The sequence below is a fragment of the Hyperolius riggenbachi genome, chromosome 3, assembly GCF_040937935.1.
Source record: "Hyperolius riggenbachi isolate aHypRig1 chromosome 3, aHypRig1.pri, whole genome shotgun sequence".
Taxonomy (NCBI): Eukaryota; Metazoa; Chordata; class Amphibia; order Anura; family Hyperoliidae; genus Hyperolius; species Hyperolius riggenbachi.
The window spans coordinates 104,545,210-104,560,717 of record NC_090648.1 but is presented as its reverse complement, the minus strand read 5'-3'; the positions used below and the strand labels follow the sequence as shown (position 1 = coordinate 104,560,717).

The window sequence follows — 15,508 nt, the reverse complement described above, 5'->3', positions numbered from 1 at the left end:
CACTTCATATGGGCTTAGGGGAACACACACTGGCGAACTGAGGGGGCTGTTCCGGGTGTCTGGAACCTCCCCCCTGCACTGAGCTGTGTATTCAGCCAGGGAAGCCCGCATAATATAAACAGCCTCATTCTCCCTCCCTTCTTACTTCTGGTGCTTCCCTCCAGCTAATAGAATGAGAGAGGCAGCCCATCTTACCTCACAAGAAGATGCAGCCTGCAGTGAGAGAATGTTGGTTATGGAGTCCTGGACTCTCCACAGCACAGAAGTGTCTGACATGATGAAATTAGAGTGCAGGCAAGCTGGTAAAATATGCACAGCATGATGCAGAGCTTGCCTGGACTCAGGGTCCGTGGGCAAACATCTGTCTGGTCTCTCCCCATTGTTATAATGACTGCATGTGTGGGTAAGGTGTTTAACAAGCTGAAAAGTTTTTGACAGTCCCTAGACTCCAGGAGGGCTTCTTTCTGACTTGTGTGAGAGACTGACAGGGACAGGAGTCCGATTACAGGCAAGTAGCCTGTCTGATGTGGGACTGCAATACAGATAAGTTCTCTGCTCCATCTCAGGCTATTCTCAATTTCTCCACTCCTCTCTCTGGGCTAGTGCACGCCAAAATGACAATAGCAATCGCTAGCAATTTGTGAGTGTGATTTTGTGAAGTGATTTTCAGAGCGATTTTTGAATGAATTGCTCAAAAACATGCTACATGCAGTATACCTGCGATTTTGAAAAAATCACAACGCTGCTGTGGGAACACCCACATAGGGTAACATTAGTCAAGCGCTTTTCAAATCACTGTTGATTTGAAAAACGCTCAGAAGCACTCTTGGTGTGCACCAGCCTCCTTCATTTACCTTTGTTTCCCTCTTCCCCTAGAGCTGGCTGTGTCTTCTTGTCATACAGGAAAGCTAAATAAAAGTGCAATCCTGGTGAGGCAAAATATTATTATTTAGTATTTATATAGCGCCGCCATCTTCCGCAGATGCATATATCCCTGCATCATATGGCTATCGCTTGCGCTATGTGACACTATGTAGCATATTCCACTGAATTGTCCAAACTAAGTCTATCTCCCGTTCCTCTCTCGGGGAGTTGTTCCAGCGCTGTACCCCGTTCACATTTGCTGCTACCAGAAGCCCTCAGAAACACTCGTGTCCTTGAGTACTTCCAAAGATAGGCAGCTCCGTAATACGCCAGCACACTTTTGTGCATGGGCAGTATGGAGCCACCTGTATTCGGAAGCACTCGGGGACATACGTGCTTCTGGACCTTTCAGGAACCCCCCCCTTAAAAATCCTGCGTTTGCCGCTTGGAGGTATGTTGGTCATCGCAATATCGAACAACGTTACCATTGCGCACCGGATCATGTGATGTATGGGCACCTGTAGGCAATCTTTCTGATGCTACTTACACTAAGGCCTTGTTTACGTTATAAATTCACATTATATTGCAAGCGCTGAACGTTTTAAACTGTGATTTTTGATGAGCTTTTCCCTGCGATTTGCGCTTAGAAAAGTGCTTTTGTAAGCGCTTTTCTAAATGCTTTTGCTCAGCGATGTTTCTCTCCACTACCTGACGTGAGTCAGGAAGTGAACTCTTTTACCCAGAAAGTATTTATTCACAAAAGCGCTGGGGAAATCGCTATACAAAGTGATTGTTCAAGCGCTTTGCAATTTCCCTATACCTTCCATTGAGCCAAAGTGCTCAGAAAATGGTACATGTAGCGTTTTTGCGATTTTAGTAAAATCGAAACATGCACATGTGAACACTGTCATAGGGAATCATTGCACAAGCGCTTTTAGGGCAATCCTGAATTATCATGCGCAATCGTGAATTTTCACACAAAACGATTGCCCGCCAACGCGAAAATGGCTGTGATATGAGTTATAACGGTTTAGCGAATCAAGCCCATAGTGTGAACCAGCCCTAAGGGCACACTTGGGGCCAAACCAGCATTCTTGGCCGGCAGCCAGCTGAGAACCGCTGACTGTCGGCACAGGGGAATTACACCCATTGTGCGATAAGAAGCAACATCGTCAGCTTTTTTTTCCCCGCTGCGGAAAACCGTACATTGTTCCCAGTGCAATGTGATTGTGCATTGGAAAGCATTATGTGCGTTTTTACAGGCGTTTTCTTGTTGCGGAAAATGCCCACGATGTTTGCCTAGTTTGGCCCTAGCCTCACGTTCATGCTCGAAGTGCAATCAGTGTCACGTCTGGCAGATGCTGCATGCTGCATTTTTTGCAGATCCTTTCAAGCAACCCAGTAATTTGCCAGAAGCAGAAATTATGACGTAAAGAACGCAGCAGCCGAACGCACAGCATTGTCAATATGACATTCATTTTTTATGCCGTCCCCATAGCTACCCGCCACTAGTGTGAAACAAGCCAGTAAATAAACATCAGGATATGTGCGGTGCTGTCAGTGCTCCAACTGCAGCTCCCTTCACAGCACTGTTTATGTTTTATCACTGGCACTAATGTTTGCAAACAGTCTGATCACCGACACCCTCTTCTGTCTCTTCAGAAAATGCAATTCTGATTTGGAAGAAAGCAGCTTTGAAAATGGAAATATAATGTATTCTGGGATTGAAATGAAACTCTTGAGAGGTTTGAGAGCTGAAGTGATCTCTGCGTATTTGTTTTATAATGTAACATAATACCGGGGCTGAGCCACAAGAAGTCAGAGGGAGGAAAAAAATCCAAAGAATTTCACGAAAACGTGCAGCTTTTGCATATATATTTTTTCCGTACTTGATAAAATGGGTGCTTCCCAATATCTGGGCTAGGAGCCAGGACTGTCTATTTTACTTCCAGCCTCAACATGTTGCTGCTAATTTAAACAGCAGCAGCAGAATTAGAAAAAGCAATTTTCGTATTTTAATTTGCGTAGGTATAGGGGTCTGACAGTCTAACAGACCCTTTATATATGCCGAGTACCAAGTGAATAACAGTCTATCTCCTCATGGGGGATTCTCAGGGTTTTCTTTGCTATTAAAACCATTTCCTGAACAGCAGTTTAACTGTCAAAATATAGTAAGATACCAGCCAGTCTCCCTACTCATTTGCACACTATTTTGAAAGTTAAAGGATACCCGAAGTAACATGTGACTTGATGAGATAGACATGTGTATGTATGGTGCCTAGCACACACATAACTATGCTGTGTTCCTTTTTTTCTTTCTCTGCATGAAAGAGTTAAATATCAGGTATGTAAGTGGCTGACTCAGTCCTGACTCAGACAGGAAGTGACTACAGTGTGACCCTCACTGATAAGAATTCCAACTGTAAAACACTTTCCTAGCAGAAAATGGCTTCTGAGAGCAAGAAAGTGGTAAAAAGGGGAATTTCTTATCAGTGAGGGTCACACTGTAGTCAGCCACTTAGTCAGGACTGAATCAGCCACTTACAAACACAGAACATTTATATCGCGCTTTTCTCCTGGCGGACTCAAAGCACCAGAGCTGCAGCCACTAGGATGTGCTCTATAGGCAGTAGCAGTGTTAGGGAGACTTGCCCAAGGTCTCCTACTGAATAGGTGCTGGCTTACTGAACAAGCAGAGCCGAGATTCGAACCCAGGTCTCCTGTGTCAGAGGCAGAGCCCTTAACCATTACACTATCCAGCCGCTGCTACATACTTACATACTTGATATTTAACTCTTTCAGGCAGAGAAAGAAAAAAAAAAGGAACACAGCATAGTTATTTGTATGCTAGGCACTGTAAATACACGTCTATTTCATCACATCACATGTCACTTCGGGTTTCCTTTAAACTGCCATTCAGGAAATGCTTTTGAAAACAAAGAAAACCCTTAGAATCCTCCACGAGGAGCTTGACTAGTCCAAAGCCTGTCCTATTCTGTTAGCTCCTCAAGTGCAGATTATTAGAATGATCAAGTAAACCTCCATTTGTCAGTTTGTAGTCCATTCTATCATGTAACCTATGTAACTAAAAGACAGTTGTAATGCAGGGTGTGGACACACTGAGGCCAATTGACACATAGTTAGCAAGCATCAACTGCTCATTCAATAGATAATCTGCCAGGAATTCTATATACTAAGGGCCTTAGTACACTGACACAGTTGTGTCCGCTTTTCAGTTACACATCAATGCTCAGGCCCTTTTCCACTAGCTGTGATCTGATTCAAAAAGCGGATTTCAGCCGGTTTTCCGATCGCTAAAGCACTGCGATAACATGTCAATTGTGGTGCTCATTTTCCACTACCCCCCTTTGTTCGCAATTCGTTCTTTGTAGAATCACGATCGCCGTCCGGTGCGATTCTCTTGGCGATCGCGCTACATTCCCAGCGCAATGCGGACAGTGGAAAAAGCAGCTTGCGGGATCACAAGCGCAGGTGATTTGCGATCGCGCTTGCTAGTGGAAGAGGGCCCTTCGAGATGCTGAAAAGCAGACAGAAGCGGACACAACTGCGTAAGTGGGCTCAGGCTCTAAAGGCTGGGTTCACACATAAATCTGTACATTTTTGGTCAAGTATTGTCTTGTCTTAGGCCTGGTTCACATTAGCGTTCCCTGTCCGGATCCGCCTGATCGGATCCGGACCGTATACTGTACAAACGGAACGTACGTTCCGCATAGCAATGCAAAGGCTATGCGGACGTTCACATACGTACTTTCCGTACAGTACGGAGCCGGACCGGTTCCGGACTCCGGACACTTTTCCAACATACGCTATTTTTTGGGTCCGGATCTCCGGCCCACGCACCCGGACCGGAGCCGGACCTGAGCCTGACAGCACCATCCGGAACACAGAAACCAATGGGAAACGGAAGGCACAGAACACACTGCCTACAAACAACTGACGTTCTACCCCACTTTCTATGCGTATCCAAGCGGCCATTTCGGATGGGGACACATGGGCCAAGCATGTCTGGAGTGGAGCAGCAGTGACAGACGTGCTGGAGCTGTTTGGCAGAATGTCGGAGGTGGAGGTGAGGCCTACAGCGGAGGAACCTGATTCTACAGGTGCACCAGGTGCACCTTCTGCTGACCCCAACATTTTTTTCTTTAAATTTCGCTATTTTTTGCCCACGGATCTGGATGGCAGCCTGATGCATGCCTGATGCAAACAGACCGGATCCGGATCGGATCCTGATCGGAACCGTACGGTTCCGATCCGGATCAGGTCCTGATCCGATCAGGATCCGATCAGAATCCGGTCCGTTTGCATGGCAAAACGCAAGTGTGAACGGGGCCTTATCCTGTCAGTCATGCATCAGTTTTCGATCAGTTTTACCTGACTGGATTGGAGCCGTACACCATTTATGCGTGATCATACCCATAGAAAACTGATACAAAACTGACAGGAAAGGACTGGAATAGACTGGACTGGAAATGCACAGATTTATGTGTGAACCAAGCCATAGTAAACTCATACAATATACATATGATACAACTCATCCGATTTTCACTACTTAATTCCGATAATTCCAGAATTCCAATAATTTTGACCAGTATTTTACTAATACCTTACCCTGTTTTTATACAAGCCCTCACTCTACCAGTGCCAAACCCTAACCGATCCCCTTGCCACAAAATACCTCCCCGCAATCCATGCTGATATCTGCGCTGAATCGCCTCTTAACACCCACCACAGAATTTTGGGCACCGCCATAGGCCCCCATGTTGATAGACATGATTAGCAGCTCTAACTAGAAATTTGCCTGCCGGAGTTAGTATAGCAGACCTCCCTGCCTCCGACACCCACATTACCTGATTTGATTAGAATTGTGTGCCAGTGCCTGTAAATTTTTGTTCTCCACAAACCAGGAGAGATTCGATAATTTGCTCCTTTTTAAACAACAGGTTTGCTTCAAAGTTTGGGCAAGTCTAATTCTCTCCTCTCTGTCAGCCGACCCCTCCATCCTTCTTTTTATGACCAGTAAAGTGGTAATGCAGAGCTGTCTTCATCCATTCAGAAGTGTGCCTTGGGATCACTGGTGGTCATAATCTCTCTCTCAGCATTACAGATATATATGATTCCCTCTGACAGCTATCTGACAGCAGCACTTCCTGCATAAGCATCTGGAAACCACACATGAGATTCCCATTGTCCTGCCTGCTCCTGACAATCACTGGAGGGGGCACAGTACAGGTTACAGATAATTTACTCACTTCCTCTTCACTGCATATCCAAATTAGCCATGTCTGTCACTGGCCACACATTTGGCCAGTGCAGAAAAAAAAGTATAATAGGCAAGTCTTGCCCTAGTTTACAAATGTCAACCCGGAGCTCCTCGATCAATAATTCAGTCATTCCAAACTGATTCAGCAGAATTTCTTTGTCATTTCACTTCGGGCACACATTATGGACGTATCTGGGAGGATTTACTAAATGAGTCATTCTCCCTTTTATCTCAATGATGGTTGATTTAGGGCTCATACACGTCCAAACAACCTGCCCAACTATCTTCTAAACTTGGTCTTTTGGAAAATAGTTGATCGTATGTACAGCTGGCAAACAACAAGACTACCAATTGATAACATGTTGTTTGTCACTGTCAGATCCAACTGGTAGATCAACCTGCCCAACTATCAGGCAGGTTGGCCAAGTGTGTACGAGTCTTTTGAACAACTTTTTTGTTTTTGAATGCGGACATGTTGGCGTGTGTGTACGTGCTTGTCGTGTAAACAACTTGTTGTGCGGTTGGTTGTGCATTGTGTTGGATGCATGTGAGCCGTTAGACCACAGGTGTTAAATTCCAGTCCTCGAGGGCCATATCCATGCCAGTGTTTAGGATTGACTGAGAAATGTTCTCTACTTGAACCACACCTTTCCTGATTCAGTCCTATTAATGAATTTGAGTTGTGCCAAAAATGTGTTAAGGACCTCGGCCTTTGAGAACTAGAGTTTGACATCCCTGATTTAGCCAATATAGACAATAGTACAGCCCAAATATGACATCACAAAAATGGTTTTGCGCATGACTGGACCTTTGTAAAGGCCACTAAGGCCTGGGCCTTGGACAGTTGGTACCCAAAGGGGTGGTCGGGTGTGGAAGAGGAGTTGCTGCATATGAGAAGAGAAGGGTGCGAATATGGAGCAATGCATGGAAGACGGGAGTTGCTGACCAATTGGAAGAGGGTGCCTGGCTGCTGTATATTGAAGGAGAGCCACAAGAAAATTGCCCTGGGGAGCAAGTATAAATCTGGTCTTGACTGTACATTATACCCCAAACAGGCCTATAATTGGTCCAATCCTTGTGACCCAGCCATCGTAGCTGGGATTCCAACAGGCAACATTTTCAGTAACTATTGATTTTAGGTTCTTATAGTAGATTTTCATAGGAAAGCAAAGTATTCTGAACCTGACAAGGTGCTATATTCTAGGTCACAGGGTGGCTACTGTCCAAGATATTCTCATTCATCAACAAAGTGAACTAAGGTTTCCGACAGGCGTGTGCAGTGCAATGATTGAGTGAAACACATACAGTACATCATAATACATGATCATTTTGCTTTTTGAACTATCACAATTACTATCTTGATCATAATTACAATTTCACATGTAATCTTCATTTTGTGTCATTTCACAAGTCACGCAAAATTACGTTTACAGAGTTCACTAAAGTATTTCGAACATATTTTTGCATAAATTAGTACGTGTGCAATAATTAGCAGGAATGAATGCGAAAATTAATTTTCCTTAAATGCATTGAAGTCAATGGACGTGAGAAAACACATTTCCGCATGGCTAAATAAGTATGTGTAAAATTCATGGACATGGATGCGAAAATGAATTTTCACCAAATGCATTGAAGTGAATGGCCCCTTTCCCATAGAAATCATAGATCAATATTTCGTGAAATTATAAGACAATTTGAAATGATGCATTCTAATTATCATTACAAGCAAAATGTGTTTTGCAATAGTTTGAAATTGTACATGGTAATTGAGAAGAAATTTGCTGTAAAATGACTGCTATTTGGTTCATTAGCTCTTGTATGTACACCTACATCTACAGTATGAGGATATATACACACAGGGCCGGGCCGAGGCATAGGCTGGAGAGGCTCCAGCCTCAGGGTGCAGTGTAGGAGGGGGCGCAGAATTCATTCAGCTGTCATTCCTAATTGTGTTTGAAGTAGAAAGAAATAAGAAAAGGGGATACATGGCAGTGACTGCAAGCCAGATAACTAGATATTAAGGTGTTGGGGAGGTTGTGGGCCCTGTGGCACCTCTTAGTCTAATAGCAATCAGTGTGTGATGGCTGGGGTGGCAGGGATGGAGGGGCGCACTTTGGTGTCTCAGCCTTGGGTGCTGGAGGACCTTGTCCCGGCTCTGTATACACATATGTATTCCAAACAGATCATGTCCTTAGGAGATGACGCTGGCCCGGGATCAGAATCCATGACCCCATTGCTGCAGGCATATCTGCTAAGCACGCATATACATGTGAGTGTTCATTTGCCCTGCGGTATGAACTACTGTGGTACTGGCATCAGAAAACTGATTCTCCATATGAGTGTGGGTCACTGAGCTTCTTATAAAAAATATACAAGAAATGTGGTATAGAATATGTATTACTGTACCATGTACTGATGAGGACCAAAAGTCCGAAACAGGCTGTCACATGTGGGTTTGATATGGCTGTGTAAAATTTAAAGCTATAGGTTTGCTATACACCAGCGGTTCTGGATGCTTGCTTGGCTTACCAAGGGTGAAAAGGGGTAATTTGCATATTCAGAAGTAGTGATTTGTGGGTAACCACAAATGTTCACTTATAGCTGAATTATTGCAGATTTCCTTCTGTTTTAAGAAGGCAAATACACCAAGCTTTGCTTTTTTTAGTAGGAGGGCTTTTTGGTCCCTTTTCCCCCTATACATTCCTAGTAGTTTGGGTCACCCTGAGCTGCTTGGTTACTCTGTATTACTAAAAGACTCCTTAGTCTTGCATATTCTCTAGTAGCATTTATTCAGTGCTAATATATAAAGCAGCACTTCACAGGCTATATTCAACCAGTTACATTGCTAACTGTCCCTCAGAGGGGTTTGCAGCCAGATTTGATGATGGGGCAAAAAGGAAGGAAGGGGGGTAATTGACTTCAGCAGCAGGTCTTTGGGTTAAAGCCTAGAGGAAACCCCCATAGACACAGAGGGCATATAAACTCCATTCAGATAGCTTGGTCGCTGAGGTTTGAGCCTAGGACCCCAGGGCTGCAAGGCAAGAGTACCAACCACCATGTACCCACTCAGCCACTCTGCTGCCCGTGTATTTTAAAGGACAACTGAAGTGCAAGGAATATGGAGGCTGCCATTTTTATTTCCGTTTAAACAATACCAGTTGCCTGGTAGCCCTGCTGATCTATTTGGCTGCAGTAGTGTCTGAAACAAGCATGCAGCTAATCTTGACAGATCTGACAATAATGGCTGGGTGCAGGCATAACATAATGTGAAAGGCTGCATTTTATGTCATGTTTTATGTTAGTGTTGTGTGTATTTTGTGCATTTTACTGCGTTTTTGCTGCGTTTGCGATGCGTTTTTCATGCATTTTGCTTGAAATATAATGCGTTTGCGGTTTGCAATATGCGTTTGTGCTATGTATGCGTTTTTCATTTACGCAAATCACTAGGAAGACAACAGGAAGCGGAAATACAGCATAAAAAATATTTTTGAGAAAAAAAGCATGCAAAATGCATGAAAAACGCATACCATTGCGTTCCCATTGACTTTCATTATGTGCGTTTTTGATGCATCTATGAATATCATGCAACAAAACCAGTGTTTTTAAAAACGCAGGTTTGAAAACGCATAGAAAACGTATATGCGCTTTTAAATGCGTTTTCTCTTGCGACCCATAGACTTCCATTAGCGGTAAAAATGCAGCAATTTCCGCATCGCTAGCGTTTCTGCTATTTGTGCACCGGGCCGATGTCAAAAACACCTGATCTGCATATGCTTGTTCAGGGTCTATGGCTAATATTATTAGAGGCAGAGGATCAGCAGGACAGCCAGGAAACTGGTATTGCTTAAAAGTAAATACATATGGCAGCCTCCGTATCGCTCTCGCTTCAATTGTCCTCTAATCCTCTCATTAACATGGCTGCTATGCTCAGCGTGTGATATATATATATATATATATATATATATATATATATATATATATATACATATATATATATATATATATATATATATACACTGTATTACAGCTTTCACATTGTGTACATAATGTTCTTTATACATATATTAAATCTATATTCACACATTCACACGCAGTAGGTGTAAGTGAGAAGCCGTGAATGGTGGGGGGAGCGGCGCAGGAGACTGTGTGGGTCATAGCTGTATGTTCCCGCAGTAAGTTTGGGTCCCAGGTGAGTCGGTCGGTTCCTCTTGTTACTATGACAACCACATTTACTGCAGTCCCAAAATCCCAGCACAGCGCACACATACAGGCCAGAATTAAAGGCAAAGACACACACTGCTACGCAACACAAACAAACATACATATGCAGAGAGCTTGCAGATTTTACAATGTCATATGGCTGCAAGGATTGAAGCCAACATAATATAAGACTGCGCTGTGCAACACAAGCCTATGTATTAAACATTTTATGGGAACGGATACAGCAAGTTATACACATTTGCTAAGCATGGCAAGAATAATAAAAATGTAAGCGGTTTTCTGAATGAGGGATGATTTATTAAAAAAAAAACTAACTGAACTCCAAGTACATGGCTTAAAATACAGTACATCTGAAATGTCTTATTTGCCAAATGATGTAAAATCATTTCCAGGCATTCCAGTGATTCAGGTAGCCCAGCAACATAAAAACAATAAGCGAATAAATTCCTTTATCCATTTCCCCTCCCCCTTCAAACTCCATCTTTTTACTCTCTTACACGGTAGGGTCAAGGCTCCTCCCCAAGGATCCTTATTGGACAGTGCAGACATAGCCGGATTTGAGGCAGGGCCAGCAAGGCCATGGCCTAGGGCACCAGGAAGCAAGGGGTGGGCTGGCACACTAAGGCAGTTAAACTGCCAAACATGTAAACCTCAGCAGTCCCAAACCCAGTCTGCAGCCGCCCTGCGTCCACAGGGGCGAGCAGTGGCGCAAGCTCTAAGCACAGCAGAGAATGGGGGAAGCAAAGTACCAGTGAAGTACACAGGATGGGGGGAGGACAGGACTAGAGAACGGGACCAGGGAAAGAAACAGGACAGTGGTGCACAGGACAGGGCGGTTGGGGGAGGGGGGGGGGCATGGTGACAGCAGGCTTTGGGTGGTAAAATGTCCAAATCCGGCCCTGAGAGCAGAACAGCAGCTTACTAATTTCAATATTTTGTCCCTTCTCTGTACATTGAAGCTCACAATATTCCAATGACAGCACTGTGCAATTCTACAGAGCCTGATTGGGCTACAATATAGACACACACACACACACACACACACACAAATCCACATGCCCTCCTTCCCCTGCAGTAGTAGTTGTGGGTGGACTGGCCCTCTAAAGGATTACTGTACTTTAAGGGCCCTTAAAGTGAGAGTAATATAGATCGTGCTATTACTGACTTCTTTAAAAAAAAAAAAAAAAAAATATATATATATATATATATATATATATATGTGTGTGTGTGTATAAATACATTTTAAACCACCAAAGTAGATGGATCTTTATTCTTGAAACCTTGTCCCCGAAAGGATTGAATGAGGAGATGGAGATTTTTGGGTTCCTATGAGGAGATGGAATGAATAAATAATCAAGTTGTATTGATGTACAGTATGTGTGGGGAGATGTGCGGTTTTTCACAGTATATATATATATATAAAGGAAGATTTTTTTTATATTTTCACATTTTTTATTTACTTTTTTTACACGCACGCACGCACGCACGCACGCACACACACACACACACATATACATTTGGATGTGCATTTTCATATATATATATATATATATATATATATATATATATATATATATATATATATATATATATATATATATATATATATATATATATATATATATATATATATATATATATATATTATTTTTAGTTATTTATTTTAATTCCTGGAATTTAATACCCACCATTGAACATATATATATATATATATATATATATATATATATATATATATATATATATATATATATATATATATATATATATATATATTTTTATTTTTTTTTTTTTTTTATTTTTTTTTTTTTTTATGCTTTTTTTGCATATTATGAAAGACTTACTATTCTGGAGATATACACACACACTACAATGGATTTATCCAGCATGGTGAATGATGAATGGGGGCGTATTGGGAAAATTGCAGAGCAGGAAGAGGAGGAGCCCTTATAGTATTTAAAGATGGAGACCACTACAGACCACTAAGGTACTGATTCTGATGAAGACAATCGTAATTGTCGAAACATGTCAATCTGAGTCTGGAGGGGCGCACCAAAGACTACTGAAGTACCTAAGTAGGAGATTGAGACCATCAATAGGTATTCTACACGTCATCTGTATCCCACATAGTGCTTGGGGAACCAGGAAGAGCATTGGGCTAGAGTGGAACGCATAAAACGTGCACTTTCTCTCCTAAATGAACCGCAGTGCAAGTTAACCTGATAGTCGAACGACCGCAAGAACTGCCGAGCAATTTGGAGGAGTGTCATCATGGCAGGAAGTCACCGCGGTGTATTACAGCAGTGGATTGACTTCTCGCGAGACCTCCTGCTGGCTACGGCAGAACAGATGTGCCGTTCTGGTTGCATATAGAACGGCAGTGGAGGTTACGCTGGAGACACCCTGAGTCCGGTGGAGTGGACTGTCTGACTGCTTTGGATAACCAGGCATCGATTCTGAGGGACACTGGCGGGACTAAAGTTTACAATACAGGTGATATTCACTTCACTATCTGCTTAAGTTGATACTGAAAGCAAGATAGCAACTCTCCCTTTACTTTCATGTGCAATATAAATATTCTTTTTGGAAAGGGTGATAGTGGACCTGATTTTTTACAGTAACTTGACAAACCTGATCCTGCACTTTTTAGTGTGTGTTTTTTACATACATCTATATACATATATTTATTTGTTTTAGTGCACCGCATAACTCCCATGTGTGTATGTGCAGTGTGTCTTGTGTGTGGGAAGGGTATGTAAGGAATATTTTTTCTGATGAAATAATTTAAAATAAAGTCATGAGATTTTAATATTGATCACCTGGGCTCCTTCTTTTTGCAATAAGATTTTAAACCACTGACCCAAAATGAATTTGCTGATTACGTGCTCTGACTTACTCTGACCTCTGACTCAGCAGTCTGCATGCTTGTTGCAGCTGCCTGTCAAGTTTGAAACCAAATTACCAGTACATCAATATGGCAGCCTTCGCATTCCTCTCACTTTAAGTTAAACTGTGATCATTTGGCCTAGACAATTCAGCAGTATGAAAATTGGATGCCATGTGTTTGGTTAAGGACTCATCTGTGGAATAATCAGTGTAGCCTTCATCTACCCTCAGATGTATTGACAGATGTCTGCTCTCTATAGCCAGTAGAGGTCACTGTTTGAGACAGTGGATGGGCTCTCTAGTACAGTAGTTTGAATGAACATTCCATCTCTTATCTACTGAGACAGAACTCTAGTGGCCGGAGGGAGAAAAGCAAGTTCAGCAAGCTGCCTATGGGCTAATGGCCACTCTTCAGTTGCAACATCCTTGACCATGTGTACAGATACAGAACTATGTTTAAAATGTTATTGTTGCAATAAAAAATAAAACTAAATGGCTAAATATGGCCTAAATCCTTCACAGACTGTGTTTTAAATGGGAGAAAAAATCATCCCATCGAGTCTACTTTTGTTAACTGCCCCAGTTTAGTGTTAAACACTTATTGCTTGGTGTGACTCATGTAAAAAGCCCACACATTGTATAGCGACACAGTGACACATTCAGAGACAATATATAGAAGTACAATGTGATGTACAAAGTGCATAACTAAGAAATCACCCTTTATGACTGACGTGGAATGTTCTCCTCTGAATAGTGAAGTCCACATCCTTGCTATAGGCTATTGCACTTTGCACACTATCATTGCCTCTGGCACTACCTTAAGCAAACTCGTATTGAATTTCAGCTGTTCCACATACTTCTGCCAGTGGCTGCTAATGTAAAATAAAGATTCAAGAATTAGAAATCCAAGACTCCAGTCCAGTTTCTGACCGTACTTCAAGGATCAGAATCAACAGCCTACGTATCCCCACCATATTGTCTGAATTGTCTCACTGACTGCAGAGAGCAGTGCAGACTGTCCTAAGTCTAAGGCAGAGAAAATTTACTATTTTTATATACAGAAGTATCTCTACCTGTTGCAATTTTCTCACAGATGATAACAAAACCAAACCTTATTTACAGTCATTGGCCTATCAGAGGAATCAAAAGGCTGAAGACTGGAGATCTTCCAGAGAAGGAATAAAAAAACACAGGACAAGCCAGGAGCCCCTGATAGTCTAGTTACTCTAATAAGTAAATGCAATGGTAGAGGAACAGGAAAATAAAGTTGGGATTCGCAAACCAAAGCAGAGCATCAACCATGGTAAAAAGGCTTGGGTGCAGTTGGGAGCAACTTCAATCGGTCGGTGGGCTTGTAAAAAGCATTGCAAATGGTCATGCTCGGGCACCAGGGGTAATTAAGAATCCAACAGGACAGGTCTTTAATGAAGCCCGATGCCTGAAAAATATCGATCCATGTAGTAGGAAGGAAAGGATATCCAGCTACACCGTTGTGAGGGTTAAAAGGATTTCTCCAACTTTATTTAACACATCAGCGGATACAGCAGCTCACGCGTATCGGAGCTCTGCATTGCTCCTTAATCATAGCTAATATCGATCGATGTGCTGTACACACATAATGATCATCGGCTAGAATGGTCGTTATCGGCCATTTCAGTCTATTGCATGGTTATCGCATGTGTACGTAGCTTAAGTTTCTGGAGGGGTTAATTTTGAAACACCTTCTTCACTTAAAAGCTAATTGATATGCTTGCCATTGCTGTTCTAAAATTATCAGATTGACTTGAGCTATACTGTGTAAAAAGATTGACTTGAGCTATAGCTGTGTAAAAAAAAATAAAAACAGCTAAAAAATAACCCCAGCATGCTGACTATACATATGTCTAATATCTGATCAAAGCAGCTTTTTAGTTGATAGGAAGAGCTAATTGTTTTTACAGCCACTTTTCTGTTTACGCTGGGATTCAGGGACACTTTATACAAGTTAAGCAGTTTAAAAACAGATATTTTCTGTCAAGTTCCACTTTCTTTTGACAGGCTGAGGTGACACAAATCAATTCAGGCTGAAAATACTGTGAATTATCCCTGTCCTGTGCATAGCACTGACATCACCAGGAAAACACAGTTCCTATGCAGGCAGAAGAAATGTGACAGCAGAAATCAGCTAGGAGAAAAAAATAACACTGGTAACATACTGTAGTAAGACAAGGTTTCCTTTAAATATCATGTATGCTAATAAATGGGTGTGTAACATGA

At 42.3% G+C, this 15,508-nt stretch overlaps 1 protein-coding gene across 1 annotated transcript in view; it reads right to left on the bottom strand.

Moving 5' to 3' along the window:
- The window catches only part of EBF2 (EBF transcription factor 2), a 146,298-nt gene that overhangs the window by 52,537 nt on the left and 78,253 nt on the right, over positions 1 to 15,508 (bottom strand). The window lies entirely within an intron of this gene.